The sequence below is a fragment of the Gavia stellata genome, chromosome 18 (genome assembly GCF_030936135.1).
Source record: "Gavia stellata isolate bGavSte3 chromosome 18, bGavSte3.hap2, whole genome shotgun sequence".
Classification (NCBI taxonomy): Eukaryota; Metazoa; Chordata; class Aves; order Gaviiformes; family Gaviidae; genus Gavia; species Gavia stellata.
In genome coordinates this window covers 3318217-3334948 of record NC_082611.1, presented here as the reverse complement: position 1 = coordinate 3334948, position 16732 = coordinate 3318217, and the positions used below count along the sequence as shown (strand labels likewise).

General features: G+C 42.6%; 1 protein-coding gene across 2 annotated transcripts in view; it reads left to right on the top strand.

Moving 5' to 3' along the window:
- The first annotated feature begins 940 nt into the window (after positions 1–940).
- The window catches only part of EPN2 (epsin 2), a 43943-nt gene continuing 28151 nt past the window's right edge, over positions 941–16732 (top strand). For both annotated transcript variants that reach the window (XM_059826250.1, XM_059826249.1), the window contains exon 1: positions 941–1002. The gene's annotated coding sequence lies outside the window, so the exon portion shown is untranslated. The remainder of the gene's footprint in view (positions 1003–16732) is intronic.

Genomic DNA, 16732 nt, shown 5'->3' with positions numbered 1-16732 from the left:
GCAGAGTCCTGCGAGCCAGCTTCTCCCCTGACCGTCTCCCGAACAGCGACGTCCCGTTTCCTTGAATTGTCTCACGGTTTTACGATAGGACAAATATATTCAGGGAGAATTACAATGAGACCACTAACCTCCTCCAACCTGCGATCCCGGACACAGGTTTGGTCATTGTCCCCAGCGGGGAAGGACCTGTGCTCCAACCCCCCCCCAGACCGCCTGGCTTCTCCACCGAGCTCCTCTTCCCATCGCCAAGTGTTGTCACCAGAAAGCTCCCTCCCGCCGTCCCAAAGTGGTCCATAAATGCTCCTTTTTTGTATTGGCGTCTTCGCAGGGAGGGGGGGAAAGGTGCGGTAACCTGAGGGGATGGGAGCAGCTTTGGGGCCTGGCAACCCACCCGCGGCCCTGCTTTTGGGGGGGTTCCCCCCCGAAATCGGTTCCCCCTTGGAGACGGGAGCGAGGAGGGGGCTCCCCTCGGCCTTGCCCAGCGTCTTCCTTCCCTCGGGTGTGGCAACGGGCCCGAGCGGGAGCCGGGCCCTCTCCCAGGGCGCTGCCCGGCGGCAGATCCTGCCTTACTCCTCGCTGGCGCCCGCCCCTAACGCTCCTCGGCCGAGGGGGCGGCGGGCCCGGCTGTGAGGAGAGCCCGCCATGGCCGGCGGAGACCGTGCTGGCGGCGGCGGGCGAGGAGGGAGGGGACAGCGCGCTGCCCCCTCGGCGGGCAGTGGCGGCGGGGACGAGCAGCGCTGCCCGGGCAGGGCCGGAGGCCGCCGTTCCCCCGCACCCTCCCCGCCGCGCCCGAGCCGGGGCCGCGCCTCGGGGGCGCGCGCGGCCGCCGGTTCCGCCTCCTCCGCCGCCTCCCCCCGGCCGCCGCCATGTTGGATGGTGCGTGTGGGTGTCAAACCCAGCCAGAGGCGGCGGCGGCGGCGGCGGCCGGGCACCGGGACACCCCCTCCGCGCCTCCCGCGGCCCCTTCCCCGCTCCTCCCGCACCCTCCGCACGCAGCGCCAGGTCAGTCCGGGAGCCGCGGGGTGCTTGGGGCGGGAGGGGGGACGGGCGGCGGCGGCGGAAGAGCCTCCCCCCGCCTTTCCCCTCGCCTTTCCCCTCAGCAGCGGGGTGCGGGGTGGGCGCGGGAAGGCCCCCCCGGAGCTCCGGCCTTCCCCGTGGGGAGGGAGCGGGCCCGCCGGCCGGCTGCGGGGCCGGGGCGGTGGCTGAGGGCCGCGGGGCCGGGGCAGGTGGGGCGGGGCGGGGGGCGCCGGGGATGTGTGGGGGGAGCGGTGGGGCAGCCCCGGCGGGGGGCCGGGGTGGCCTTTGTTGTCTCCGTGGGGTGGGCAGCAACAGTTACTGCCCATCATGGCAGCCCGGCGGCGGGGCCGCGAGAGCAGGGAGCGCGCCCCCGGGACCCGCCGGGCCGGTGCTGCCGCGGGGGGGGGAACGATCGCCCCGGCCCTTCGCCTCTCGGGGTGCGGGCTCCGTCCCGCTCAGGGCCGGCAGCCGCCGGAAGGGCTTTCGCCTCCGGCCGAAAGTTTGGGCCTGCCTTCCCGTGCCGGCCGATGGGGCCGCGTCCCCGGGAGCCACCTGGGCTGGGGCTGCGGGGGATGGCGGCGGCCTGCCCCGGCGGGGGGGGGGGGCTCCCCGGCGGCGGGCCGCGGCGGGGGCCGTTGGTTCGCCGTGTCCGTCAGCTCGCCTCTGCGTTGTTAGCCGTAGTTGTGGTGGTGTGGGATTTATTTTCTTTTTTCAGTAATACAGTCGGTGTGGAAGATGTGTAGCAGTGCTTTTAATTATTTTTTTCAAGGGGTTATTTTTTATATATACTTTTTTCAATCTTTGCCTGCAGTACCTTCGATGCTACAGACTGGTCTTGGGTAGTCAGTGTGCTGCATTATATTAAGCACTATTGTTGTTGTGAAGTGTATTGAAACAAGAATTATCACAGGCTACCCACAATGGACGTTTCCTATTTTAAAGGCATAAGGCGTATTGATAAGGTTTGGTCTCAGTTTTATTTGGCCAAGGGGTATGTAATGCTTTCCCCCCTCCCCCTCCTTAAGTATGGCATCATCGCTGGTCTGAAAAGCTAAGTCATATTTAAAATTTACGTGAATTGGACATGTTTCTTTCTCTTAATCTACGAAGCAAATATCCTGAGTTCTATACGTACTTTTTCAACGGGAGGCCTAAAATACTTGTTCGCCTTGTTAAGGTGTGTTGCGGATGCTATGGACTGTAGAGGCTGACCTCAGGAGTTCAAAACGCAAATCAGGCCACAAGATTAAGTTTTATTATTCTCTCCACTGAAATACATGTTTTATGGTAATATGGGACTCTTGCATAATTCCAGTGTGTTGCTGTATTTTGTGCGAGACAAGGTCATAGAAAATTGGATTGTTAGGATCTAAAATATGGGATGTTAGAATGATTTTTGATTAAACATGTAAATATATTGTAATGGTATCTTTAGCAAAATACAGCCTATTTAGGAAGTACTTCTAAATATGTTTGTCTTGGCTGATTCTCGGATACATTATTTTCAAACAAACTCATATATAGTGTTTTATTGTGAAGAATCAAAACTTTTGATAAATTGTCTTTTATAAACTCGAGGTAATGGTAAACTAGCTAGATAGGGTTTCAGAGATAATCTTCCCTATATTAAATATTTAACTATGCTATCAAAAATTATCAAGTACAAATTAACCATGAGTATGCATTCCTGAAGACGGATTCTGATAAGGCCGAATTGACTGCAGGTTATACTTCAGGAAGTTTGACTTACGGGTGCTGATTCTAACTTCCTTGATGCCATAAAGTAACTATGCAACATCATCCCTCTGTGACAATGGCTCTCCTACATGGTAGCTTGACTTTTTTACGTGTGCTGACGAATGAAAACTAGTAGCTGCCTTTAGGAAGTGAAATATAATGAGATACTAACAGGATGGACCTCTCTCTCTCTAGCAAAAAATAATTGACCTGTTCCCTAGGTAGGAGCTAAGTAGTATTGGATAATATTTGGGCAAGAAGAATCCTCCCTGCGAGTTACCTGGTGGTCCTGCCCTAATAAAAGAAGAGATATCTGAGACCTGGCTGTCAGGTAGCCTGGATGGTAATGTTCCTGTTGTTTTTCATGTCCATTATTCCTACAGTCATTTTTAATGAATAGTTGACAAACATCTGATGTCCAGTGCAAGCAGCGCTGTATAATGCAGTGAGCATAAATGAATTCAGCTTGTACTGACTGCATCATTATTTACATAACTGGTTAATCATGCTAATTTTGTTCCAGCTGTCAGCCATTTGATTGCTTTAAAACTTGGAGCTTTTAAGAAGCCTCAGATCTTGGATCACTGCTGTGAAATGCCAAAGGCCTAATTTGTTGCTTCATAAAAATGCTGATAGTCGTCTTGATACAGAAATTGGTGTTTTGTTTTTTTGGGTTGTTTTTTTTTTTTTGAGAGAGAAATCATTAAATTATAATCTGTTTTAGGAGAAATATATTACAGTAATTATGATATTCATGGTCTTGCTTTTCTTAGGTCTCGTGTGTAGGATGGGGAAATGGCTATTGTTTTTGCGTGTTCTAGAAGAATATAAGTTATTCTAAAATCTTTATTTAATGACTGGTACTCAGGAAGCAACTTTCCGGTCTTCCAGTGCCATATCTGCAGAGCGCTAAATTGTCTCTTGGGATCTTGCTAATAGAAAATGAAAGGTGCTTGGTTTGTATGAATGTCTGTAATGTTCTTTTTCCACTTTGCTTTGCTCTGATCTGTGCAGGGAAAGTATCGAAACGTACTAGTATCCTGCTGTCTTAAGTGCTTCAAAGAACAGCGGGTTTTTTTGTGTATTTCAGTAGCCTGACTGCTCATTAAGAAGGCATGAGACACCGTGGAGGAGAACAACATGTATGCTGGAATAAAACCTGCTAGGTCTAATTGTAGGTCTGCTAGCACTGGTATACTTCAGTTTGGTTACATACTGGTACGTGCCGAATAGCAGACCATAGAAAGTCCCAGAATTAATCAGTTTAGGTGGCTGTTACAGGAGTGCTTTCCTAGTCTGTGGGAAATTTAGAATGCTTGTACGTCAGAATAAGTGAATTCAGAGATTCAGGATGAATCTAGAACTAGGTGGTTGTCGCAGCTGAGCTGCCCGGCAAGTGGTGCGGGAGGTAGAAAGCTACCGAAAAGCTGGTATTGCTTATTTATCATTTTGCAAATAACAGTTTTGTCTTTGGTTTTCAAATTTGGGATTTGGTTGATTTTATGGCAATGCTCCAAACTATTTATAAAAGGCAAAACAGTTGGATCAAATGGTTCTAAGGTGTGTTTTGTAGGTAACTAGAAGTTGTAGGCAGTTTTTAAGGAGCGAGTAGCTTAAATTACTGAGATTGAGTTCCTTTAAACTGTAGTATATGTGTTCAGAGTTACCACAAGAAGTTAAATGCGTGTAAATATCTAATAGTGGTATTTGTATGAATGATCATATTAATTAGAAAATCAGTATAAAAGTATTTCGTGTTTTCTAGTTGCAATGTCACTGGCAACGGGAGGTGTTTAGCAGAATTTGGTTTGTAATTAACTATTGTGCATTTTTGTATGGAAATACTACTTTGAATTGCTATGCTTAGTGAAATGCTTTTCTTTTGTATAGATAATTTTTACCTCAATTTTTTTGGTATTACAAAAATTGAACTTAAAAATTGATCTCAGAAGAAATGCCCTGTACTGCGTTAGTTGTTAATAGTGTGTGTATCTGTTTTCGTGTCACCCAGGACTGTTAACATAAATGCCTCTAACTAGTGCCTTGAGCTTGCGTTCAAGGTCAGACTTGGTCTGTTCACACTGCCTGTGCCTTGGCTTGCACGCCAACTTGAAAAAGCCGGCTCTTTCCAGGTGGGGAAAGACGGGTCCGGAGCGGAGGAGAGCTCAGGCAGGAACAGGTCCTCGCTGGCAGTGGCAGTGCAGCTGGCTCGAGCGGTATGACTGGGTAAAACCAGGCCCAGCCCAGAACTGGGTACATCTCCGTGTTGGAGGCTCCCCTTATCTTAAGTTTTATGGTGGAGGTGGCTGGGTAAAGTTCTCAAGAATCTCAAGCGCAGTATGTTTTGTTGTCCTGATGCATACAGTTTATTTTCAAGTAATAATTCTTCCACAGTTAGGAGTAGAGCTTCCTGAACTGCCTGAAGTAATTAGCTGAAATTTTTGCATTAGACCTCTGCAGTTTTCTTCCACATTGTTGACTGCTCCTGTCTTTCCTCCAAGTGCTGTTTTATTAGTGTTGTCTATAGTTGCTGAGTCTTCTGTCATGTAACTGTATAATAAATACTAAATGTACAAGGTGTGAGAAGTAGAATAGTTTTGGAGGGTGACCCAGTCTGCTTCTGTAGACATGGTACAAACCTGTCTTTTGTCTTTTAGACTTCTATCTCCTCCTGCTTTCTTGCCCTCATAATTACCTTGTGCTTTGCACATGTACACATCTGGTTTAGTGCTTCTTTGAATGGCGGGCCTGGTCCTCTCTCTGGGTGGGTCATATCACTGTTTCCTGTGGCACGGATTTGATCACCTGTAGACCCTGGTGGATGTTCTTTTTCAACAGAAATTTCTGTTTTTATCCCTTACAGTGCAATATTAATCTGTGAATAATTTGCTCTTTTATAGTGCAGCACTCAATGAACAATACTTTTACAAATTAAGTAATAATTTTTTTTCAAAAGTTCAAAGCTGCTTATTAGTTTAAAAACATGCCAGACACCTTACCTAGAGATGGTTTGTGTCTATCCTTCAAGACAGAAATCAGAAGGCTTGCTTGCCGCCTTTGTTTTTTCAGTGTAGCAGTAATGGCCGATTTTTGGGCCTGTCATTCTAGAAGTGACTACTTAAAGATAGGCGGTGGAGTCTGGGGGTCATGGCTAAAACGCCACATCTGTTTCTCTAGAGAAATTCAAGAGCCAGACATTGATTTAATCTCCCTGCAGTATAACCTTATAGAGACTTTCCTGCAGTTCTGAAGATGTCACTTATATAAGCTAATGTCGTCTAAAACCAAACTGGTAGTTTTCATTATTTAAAAGCAGAAACCCGAGCAGAGTGAGCTCTGTTCTTCTGTTTGTTGGGTCTGTTCTCTTTGGTTGAGTTTTGCCACCGAGGAATGCTACAATATACGTTGTACCCATGCTAGTTAAAAATGTCAGCATGGGCGACAAAGGTGCTAATGATGTCAGGGATGTTCTTTTACAGTTTTTTCTTTGCTCACTTTGAAATCATATTAATTTCTAGACTTAACATCAATTTAGTAGTTTCTGAACCTTTACAAGGGCAATGGTCTTTTCATAGCTTTGCTAGAACAAAGACATTTTAAGAATCTTAACAGAGAATCGTATAATCTTATTACAACTGCTCCTGACTGTTTAAATCACTTCCTTGTACTTAAATAACAATCTGTCACCAGGTATTTCTTGATTGTAGTTTTTGTCAGATGCAATTTATCCCCCTCCGTGTTTTTGTTATAATTTTTTTTTCCCAATTGTGCAACCCTTAGGTTGGCAAGCAATTTCTTTCTCAAACAGTTCTTCTGACTTCATTGGGACTAATCGCGTGAGTAATTGCTCACTGGTGTAAGGGTTGTACAGTTCACAAATAAGACCTTTGTTTGTAGGACCTCATGGACAAAACCCACTAAAATAACCGAAATGTACTGTTCTAGTACTCCTTAGGGAAAGGCAAAACAAAGTATTTTTAAAGGCAGTTTCCTCCCCTGAGACACCGGCATGAAAGACTCCCTCAAACATCTTTCCTTGTAGGTAGGAAATCTGTTCTCAAGCAGCTATTTGTGTGTTGCGAACTTGGTGAACAGGCCCTAAGCAGCATTTCAGTTTTGTCATTCTCCTGATTTTTATTTATTTTTTTCTTTTAGCGCTGAGGACTTCTTCAGCCAAATCTGTTGACCCAGTTGCTGCTGCAACTGCCTTTCTACTAACTTTCAGCTCTGTTTGGACAGGGATGAGGCTTGTGCCAGCAGCAGTAAGGCATAGATGTTTGATCTAACTCTATGAAATCAGCCAAAATTTAAGATCATGAATTAATCCTTATCCTTCAGTTCTATTTAGAACTATTTTGACACGCCTGCCTGTTCTCTGATGGATGGTCAAGCAGAATGTGGTACATGTAAAGGAAAGCACTTCAATTATTATTTGAAAAACAGAACTTTAATGGTTTTAATTATTCAGTTAGCTAATTAATCAGTGAAACAACCTACCATTTTGTGACATTGCTGGAATGTGACTAGTAATGTCTGTTTAGAGAGGTCTGAATTGTGCATTACCAGCAGTATTCAGATCCAGGGAAGATCTGGTGAATCTTTAAAATGCCCCTGCCCAGGTATTTAAGCGTTTGATGAAAAACCTCTTTCTATAATGACCATTTGAAAGCATAAGACTCGTATCTGTTCTGTTATCTAATGAAATATTTGCCTTCTGAGCCCATACTGGCTTATTGCATGGTTTTATGATTGCTTCTTGTAACAGTATGCTTCTTGCAGTGATTTTTTTTTTAAGGGCTTGGAATGCTTGTTGCTGATGAGAAGTGTTACTATTTTTTTGCTGCTGTTGTTGAGCAGAGTTCATCAAGTTAAACTTTGTCTCCCAATTTAGGAGAGTGTTTCTCAGAAAGTAAAGATAATGCCTCTGTTGGAATGTTTTTAGATAAATAGCACAGGTGACACCAAGTACTTTTCTTAGAAGTATGCAAATGCAGATCAGAAATCAATATTTAATGTTGTAATTATAGTTTTTGAGAATCTCTACAGCTGTCTCATGGATATTTTTAAAGCAAAATTTCTACATGCTACTCAGAAGAACAGGAAGACTGTCATTGCACCAGACTGTAATTATGCAGCCCATGTTTTTTATACTTTTTCTTCAGAAAGCAGTTGCTTTGCTGATTTTAAAAGATTGGTACCTGTGTGACTCCTCCAAAAGATACTTGTATTATGTGTTTACTGGTTCTCTTGGGAAGATTTAATAAGGAAGTAAAATACAGGAATGTTTATAATTGGTTTTACTTGGCTTTCAGAATTCTTAAATTTTAGAGAAGCTGAAGTATAAAAGCTTGTGTGGCAGCAAAATCACTTTTAAACTGCTCAGAGAAGCACTGAGGTATATCATCAAAGGATGTGAGGGTTTTTTTGGTCTGCAAAACTGCTTAAGTGTTGCATTTAAAATTTTCAAATCGTTGACCCCTTTGTGAAACACTGAGACGGACTGAAATGTCTGGCTTTTTTTTACGTTTGGCTACCTAGTGAATAATCTCCTTTTGCCTAGCCTGCTGGTTTGAGCACGCTGAATAGTATAATTGACATTTTGGTGCCTATCTGCCAACTAATAGTGTCTGCATATATTTAATTTCACAACAATACAGACATATGATGCCTCCAAGAGAGTGTTTACATCAGCTTTAAAAGACAGCACGTGTTCTGTCACTGAAAATGTGTAATACTGGGGAGTGCTCGGCATGGTGGGAACTCTGCTTATGTTGCTGAAATGTTGAAGAGGTGAAGAACCACAGGATAGTTTTGTAGGTTGTCTTCGTTATCCTGTTTTTAATATGCTTTATTGGGGGTGTTTCTGTTCTGCAGTTTATGGTCTAGATCAAGCAAAGTATGTAAGCACGTACTTGACATTGAACGGGTGAGAGATCTTGTTGATCTGGGACTGGTTGGGGACTTGCAGTCAATGCCGAACATAGCATGTAATTTCTTAGCACTGTTAGCTTTCCAGGTGTAAATGCAAGAAACATGCTTGAACATCCTGAATGCAGAAATATTTTTGTTATGTACGTGCCAGCACAAAATTGTGTCTGGATGCCTTGGGACAGAGCCAGATTTTTAATTTTTTTTTTTCCTTGGTCAGCTTGGATAGTGTGTATAATACTATAGTGCCTTTTCCTGTCCTTGGAAATGCTGATTTTTAGTTTTATTTTAAGAAGGGATTTCTTTTTCTTATTGAGAAGAAAAATAAACTTTAAAGGAGGAGGAAAGTCTGTGCTTGTTTTTCTTTTTTCTTTTTCTTTCATGCTTTATAGAAAGGCCTGAAATACACTGTCAAAGCTTTGTCTCTTTTGTCTCACAAATTCAAAGTTTAGAAATTGAGCAGCGAAAGGTGGGTAGGGGGTCTTGAGGTCATAAGGGCAAGAAAAGGGGAGAAAGCTGGTGTAAGTTGCCTTGGTATTAGCCCAACATGCTCACAGTGGAATTTTTACTGGGGAGCAGAACTGGTGAATTATGTATATGTGTGTGTCTGTGTATATACAAACTGGGGCTTTAGCTGACCAAATTTATAATGGTAATGCCCTTGGTAGGGACAAAGCTTGACAACTAAAAACACACTGAGTGCCTTTCAAACGTGTGAAACGGATGTGTCTTTAAATGCCATGAGCCTTGTGCTTCCATCAAGCTCGACTAGTCTTTTGTCAAAACTCCTCTTTTAACGGTTTTAATAAAATATGGTGACTTTTGCATTTTCCCCTTTCATGGGAAACCAGAGTAAAAGAGAATTAAGCCCCGCCTGCTGCTTGCATGCTAAACAGATGCAAATAAGAGCCCCCTCCCTCCCAGTTGCATCCTCTCTCCTCATGGGTTTCTACATTGTTTTGATTAAAGTGGTTCTATTGCCAACTCCCAGCCCAGAGGGCAGGTGAGAGGAAAAAAAATCCTGATTGCAGCTCAGTGATTAACATATCTTTTTGAGTTTGTAGTGTCATCATTTCACAGAAAACAAAGTTCCAGCAGCTTCACAGAGTATAGGGTTGTCAGAAAGGCAAACATCAAAGTGGAAGGAAAAGAGTTTATTTAAAATATAGTAGAAAGACTTAAAACATTCGTGCTAACCTATGAGAGCTATTAAAAATTTAAAAAAGCCTTTGAAGCTAAGCATTAAAGATTTAATAGTATTAATTGAATTAAGCCGTGGGAGTTAAGGATATGTAGACACATGTGTAAGTGTATGTATTCTAAGACATTATCTATATGAAGGAAGCTAAGGTACTGAAAGTTGAATTAATTGTACTCTGTTTCTAAAGGCTACCTTAACAAAAACCTTTTAATTCTTGGACTTAATTAGAGTAGATACCATTATAACTGAAAGTGTAAACAAAAGTGCAGTGTACTTACTATCATTTTTAAAACGGCCGAGAAGACCAGACTTGGCATACCTGAACAAGGCAAACTGAGCAAAGTAGTTTCTAATCTACTTTAAGGATAATTTTGTTTCTTTATATTAAGTCTGATTTTTATTTTTTTAAAGAATAAATACCTTTTCCTTTTGCTGTTATGAGAACAAGAACTTAGTACCGTTGTACTCCATAATATGGTTTCTTCCCTCTCCTTTTACCCCGTGATACTCTGCCTGTAGTCCCAGCCACAGGTGTGGGCTTTTTTTGGTAGTTACACTTTCATGTTAGTTCATAATGTATATTTTCTCAAGATTGACTATTTTAGTAGCTTTTAGCTTTTCTAATGTTTAGAACTTATCACTGTTAGGAAAACTTTGTGCTGGAGGAAGGAGGTGGTCCCTCCATAGCTTTGTAAGTAGATAACAAAGGAAAATCAGAGGGAGAAGATGGTCCCTCCATAGCTTTGTAAATAGATAACAAAGGAAAATCAGAGTTAAGTCTGGGGTGCTGTAACAGTTGCAGTAGCCTGGTGTTGAAGGAACAATGTGTGGGGTTTTTTTTATTTTTGCAAATTGAAAACGCAATTTAAGACTTAACATATTTCACCTGGACATTAACAAGCAGGGAAAAGCCAGGTCCCTACGTTGTTTGCAGAAAAATGAGCAGTGAAAGCTTCTTGCAAATGTGCAGGTGGCTTGGCTAAGGAAGATGATGTCCATGAGAAAGATGATGTCCAGAGGGGAGCAACATCAGACAGGATTTGATTGGCATGGAGATTCTGTTGTGCAGAGACACTACCAACCTCATCAAGAGGCGTAACAAAATTGAGGGTGATCTTAATACATTCGTATTTCCTCCTTCAGGAAGATGGTTGCTGACAGTGTAAGGTGGGTTGTTTGAGCTCTTCTTGCTGCAAATGTAGTTACTAAATGATTCAGCATGATACCGTACCCACGCGTTTTAGCAATATTGATGAATTCATTACCCTTCTGTTAGCTGATGGATGTTAATGGGCTAGAATTTCTTCTGTGCGTTTGGACTAGATGGAATGCTCTTGAAAAAAGATTCGAAAATGGAGTGGGTGAGTTTTTAAGTAACTTTCTTGTTCTGTTTATAAATCTAAAGAGAGAGGGAATGTTTTTAATGGCTTGCATTAAAACAGTGGTTAAAAGAATAATCAACAGTGCAGGGATACCAGGCAGCTATGGGAGGTACAGATAGTAGTAGTACTACACAGGGGATTTACTTGCATTTTTTTTTTTACATGTCTCAAGCTATAATAAGCTGCTTCAGAAATATCAGAGGCTTGAGTTTGGGATTACATGTGGTAGGTATTGTCTTCTACATTTGGACTCCTTAGAGGGTATATGGAGTCCTGAGGACATGTACAGAGCTGCTGGTTGCAGAGTATGAAAGCTAAGAGGGTATAACATGTTCTCTGCAAGAGCCCACTGGAAGAAAATGACCTTTAATAATGGAACAGGCACAGATGCTTTTTAGTAACAAGTCTTTGTCATCCTCTTTGAGAAGAGCAAGCTAACTCCCACTCGGATAATTTTCCATCTAAATATCCAGAATAGATAAGAAAGTAGGTAGAATATTACTGCTGAAGGATAGATTCAGAAAACTTGAGGAATGTTACGATGACAGCTGAAAATTTCTGTATATCTGCATGGGAGAACGTGGGATTCGCTGGCATCTTCAAGCCAGATTTTTTTCCTAATTCTACAAAAATCAACAAAATAATAATAACAACAACAAATCTTTGCATTTGTGAATAATGATGATTCTTATTAGTGCCTGAATGAAGGAATTGGAAAGTTTTAAGCAGCATGAGGAAAAATCCTTATATCAAGTGTGCTGAGTTTTTTTGGGTTTTTTTGGTCTTTTAGTGATTTGCTTCCATCAAAGATGAACTTAAGAATATAGCTCAAAATCAGGAACTGGGGCAGCACAGAAGTAGACCAAAGTGACTAGCAGTATTTTTCAGTGCTGTTTCATGGTAAGCACAACCTGCTCTAAATCCAGGCTGCTGATGGCAGGGTTGTCGTGCCCTCTCCTCTGGCTGCACATAGCCTGGCAGCACTCCTTTGGATGGAATTGCTTTTCCTGCTGAGGTGATGATGCTAGGTACATTAGACAGCTCTGTTAGGAAGAGAGAAAAGAGGTAGGGTTGTTTGGAAAAGATTTTGGAAACTGTGGTGTGTACAGTATGAAAAGATAAAAGATACGGAGGAATAAGAGGGAAAGCTGAACAGCAAGCGTTGCAGGACAGGTAGCTATAATCGGTGTGTAAAAAGGGCAGGGCCAAGATTTTAAGATGTTAGCCAATTTTGAAAGAGTAGAGAACCAAATTTTCTTATTTCTGTGGCCGTCTTCAACACAAAACAAATGTGTTACTGTTATTGGCAGCTAGGTTAGTAAAAGGAGATTACTCAGAAAACCCACTGTTTGCAGTTCTTGCACTGTTGCCTGCTGAAGGCAAGCCCCCAATCTAAACCATCACCTTTAACTTTACCATCAATTTGAGCTTTCAAGGTGCAGCTTTACATTTTGCCTTGTGAAATGTAACTGTAGATTGCTGTTGAAATGAATGTTACTTCCCGTATTTGTGGTGTACTTTGAAGTAATTAGAGTGACCTTGGGATTAATTGCTTTGGTGACCTGATCTGTCAGAAACCCCAGCTATCCATCTCCCCCTTGCCTCCCCCCGTTTGTCAGATCAGCTCACCGAACTGATTCTATCTCGAGATCTGGTATGAGGGGCAAGGAGGTGGTGTGTGATGGCAGAGCAGGTAGGAGCAGGACGCTGCCTGCCTTCAGCAGCAACCCTCAGCAAGCTGAGAATAAAGTGTAAAGTGAAGCCACATCCTCAGTTCCTCTCTGCGCCTGACTGTTGGCAGTAAAGCCTAGTGTGAAACCCTGGTTTTGGCCAAAATGTTCCTCCAGCATGGTGCATAGAGGATTTCAGGATATATGTTTCCTGCTTTACAATTTTATAGCAGCTTAATTAGTCATGAGTGTACAACTGCGTGTAGCTTAATTTCTGAGGACTAAAGTAACCTTATGTTAATTGTTACCAGTTATGTTATAGTTGAATTAAGACCATGTGTTGACTTTTCAAGATGAGTATGTGAGTATGGTGACTGTGAGGGATGGCGCTTGAAGTTTTGTACTGTGAGCGGGCATCAGTGAATGTAGGTAGGATATTAAATCAATCTCCATTTTCTTTACAGGCTTGTAGTTTGTACTAGCAGCCAATACCCTTAACAATTTTAACTGAAGAAAACAGTAGTGGTTTGGATGTATGGACAGATATGGCTTTGAAGATCTTGCACTGTTCCTTGAACAATCCATTTCATTAGAAATTCACGTTGTAAAGTAAAACTATTAATTAGTCTCTCAGCTTCTAGTAATAGTAATGTGGAGAGTTAAAGTAGTTTTTTTTCCCATAATCTTTGTCATGATGAGCATTTGCCTTTGGCCTGCTGAATTTATTAATGTGGTTGCATGTCTGTGGCGTGTAGGTGGATAGGAGAAACTGCTCATGGTGACGTCTGCTTCATAGTAATAAAGTGCAAACTGAACTTAGTTAATGAAGTCATTGGGTAATTGTAAGTAGCAGGTACCTTCCCAAAATATCAAGTCTGATATATGAGCACAGATATATATGGATAGGGCAGTTCTTGTCAGTTTTGAATTTTAAAAATTGTAATTGTATAAGAAAACCCTGTGGTTTAAAGAACATAGCTAATGTTTTGTGGTCTTGCAGGCTTTTAGGTTGTATTATTTGCAGTTCCTCCTGTGTTCAAACTGGTCTGTCAGGGCTCTGAGCTGTTGGGAGAGAAGATATAATGGCTTCCCTTTGGCAGTTGCCTGTCACCCAGTAAGCAGCCTAAGTGACAAGGCTGGACTTTCCTAATTGGTAATAGATTCTAAGACACATCCTCCGGCAAGAATATCAGATATCTTCCTCCCTTCCAAAATGAAAATATGGAAGGAGAGAAATGTCTCCCACTGTCTTTAATTCAGTTGAAAATGTTACTCAAATATACCTGGTAAACTGAATTCATTGCAGATTGTTACCTTTTTGTTAAGGCACACATGGGGTGATTATTTTTTTTTTCTTCTCTGTTTGTGAGAATAAAAGACGAAGTGCTTTCATTCAAGTAGGTAATCCCCAGAGAACAAATTCCTTTAGAGAGTTTGGGTAGGTATTTTCACTGCCTTGTTGGATTAATTTGCATTTAGAATTTCTGGTTCAGTGCGTAATGGCTTGACCTTACGCTGTTTTGTAATTCTGCAATATTCTGTTATTCATTACACGCCCGGTACTTGCTGTATTCCTAGTGAAAAATAAACCGAGATCTGCTGCATGAAGTGCAGGTAGTACTGTCGATGACACTTGACCCAGCCATAGAAGGAGGAATGTGTTATTTTAAAAGAGGTGTTGTCAAAGCTTGTAATCCTAAAATTAGATCTCCAGTGTAGGTCGGATTTGGATTGTTTGCGGTGATCTGCATGGCTCTTAAGAGAGGCTGTCCCCTTTCGCAGTACTTCAGATCGTATTTGCAGGTGCTTCCCACGCTGTCAATAATTCCAGCTGCGTTACGGGCTGCAAAGTCAAACGTACCTGCGAATGTCAAAGCACCAGTGACCCTGGCGTGGCAGGTCCCGAAGTGAAGTGGCCAGGTAGTGCTGCCGTGTTCTCGGCTTGGAGATGGAAGTTGATAGATTTCTGCTCCTTGCCCCCCCCTTGCTGTAGACTGTGAGTAATGAGATAAGCTCTCCATTGAGCTCTAATACTGCCTTGGTAATTTAAGTAGACACGTAGTAAGAAAAGGTGTTATAGAGAAAACTTAAACAAATTTGTGTCTGTACATCTATTTTGCGGCTAAACAGCCATACAAGCTGGAGTTAGTTTTTCTCTGTGAGTCTGAGGCATGACTGTAAAATCAGTGTAGAATCTAACCTTGGGATTCATGAATATGCATAAATTTGAAGGAGAATTATCTTTCAGCATTAACTCTTTAAATAAAGAAATAATTTGGCCACCTGCTGTCTGTGAAAGCTGACCTTGTTCTCTCATTTGTAAAAGGGAGTGGAAAGCTTCCAAAACTTTTAATTTTGAACCATTTCCTCTCCTCAGAAATTACACTGAAGAAGACAAGCATTTAAGCTGTGAAAAATGGAAATTAAAGCTTTCTTCTGGAGTTAACCCTGTTCTTCAAACCATTTGCCAATCTGTATTTGTAAGTCATTTCCTAAATAATTTTGAAGGTTGAGGAAGGGCATTGATGGTAATTTCAGTGTCTTCATTTTACTGTTTTAGTCACATGAATTGCTGTTTTCTCTGCTGTACAATAGCAAGAGAGAGCTAATAAGTGTGCTACTTGTTGGCTTTTATGTGTAGTGCCAAGCTTCTTTGCTTCTCTTAGTACTCTTCTCCAAGTGACCACAATGTACAGTTGCCCCTCTTCCTGTTTGGTTTTGGGAACAATGTTTGTATTACAGTAGGATATTATACCATTAGCAGTGTAATGATATCCTCTGGTCATCCAGTTGTTCTGTAAGAATTATTTATGAACGGGGGGGGGGGGGGAAGGGAAAGAGAATTAACTATGTTTGAAAATTTCTCTAGCAGTGTAGGATCCAGTATAAGAAAAATGTCTTTGTCATTTTTTCCTGGATTATTATATTCCTGAATTTTAAATAAAGGTTTCTGCTCAATTTTTTGTCAAAGATTTCTGGTTCCTGTTTGTGGAAAATGAGACTTTCTAAGAGAACAGTGGGTTTGGATTTGTACACATAACGAGCTATTGCAAGAAAACTAGGATGTGAATTTAGTGTCAGGCAATGGGAATCCTTTTTCTTTGCCATAAATAGAAGCTGACTTATTGTTACAATTGGGGTTGTATTTGAGCGTATGCTTTTTGCTCAGTGCAGGTGTGGTGACAGTGTCTGTCTGTCCATCTTGGGGAACTTCTTCCTTAGTCAGCATCTGGCAGCGCTTTCCTCTTAGCCTGATTCTTTGCAGACTGGCAAGAAGCACTCTCCAGGCCCTGGGTTCTCTGATTTATCCTGGAATACAGGTCCCTGAGGATCGCTTGCTTCTGCCGTTCCACCCTGATAGCAAGGAGAGCAGATCTCTAGCTATTTGTGTGTATTCACACGTTGGAGGTAAGGCACATGCTTTGGCTTTATGACACGTTGGAGCTGCTCATAGCAGCTGCTTCAGCACGTCTTGGGCAGGAGAGGCTCTTGGTGGCTCTTCAAGCCTTTAAATTTCACTTACGTTCCTTTGAAATTATAGCGGGGTGCAAATATCCCGGATGGTACTGTTTGGATCCCTTGATACTGAGGATGCGATTTTGTATTACAGAGCTGTTCAGTAGCACGGCTGGCTTGAGAGAGCTCACCTGCGCCCCCAGTATTGCAGCATTGTGGTCTCTCGGCTTCCAGCATAGCTGTTGAGGACTGTCCTGTGAACTGAATAAGGGAACCTGCTTGAGCTGTTTGTGTTTTCTAGTGATGACCAGAGAAATCTCTTCGTGTAATTTGGATGAAAA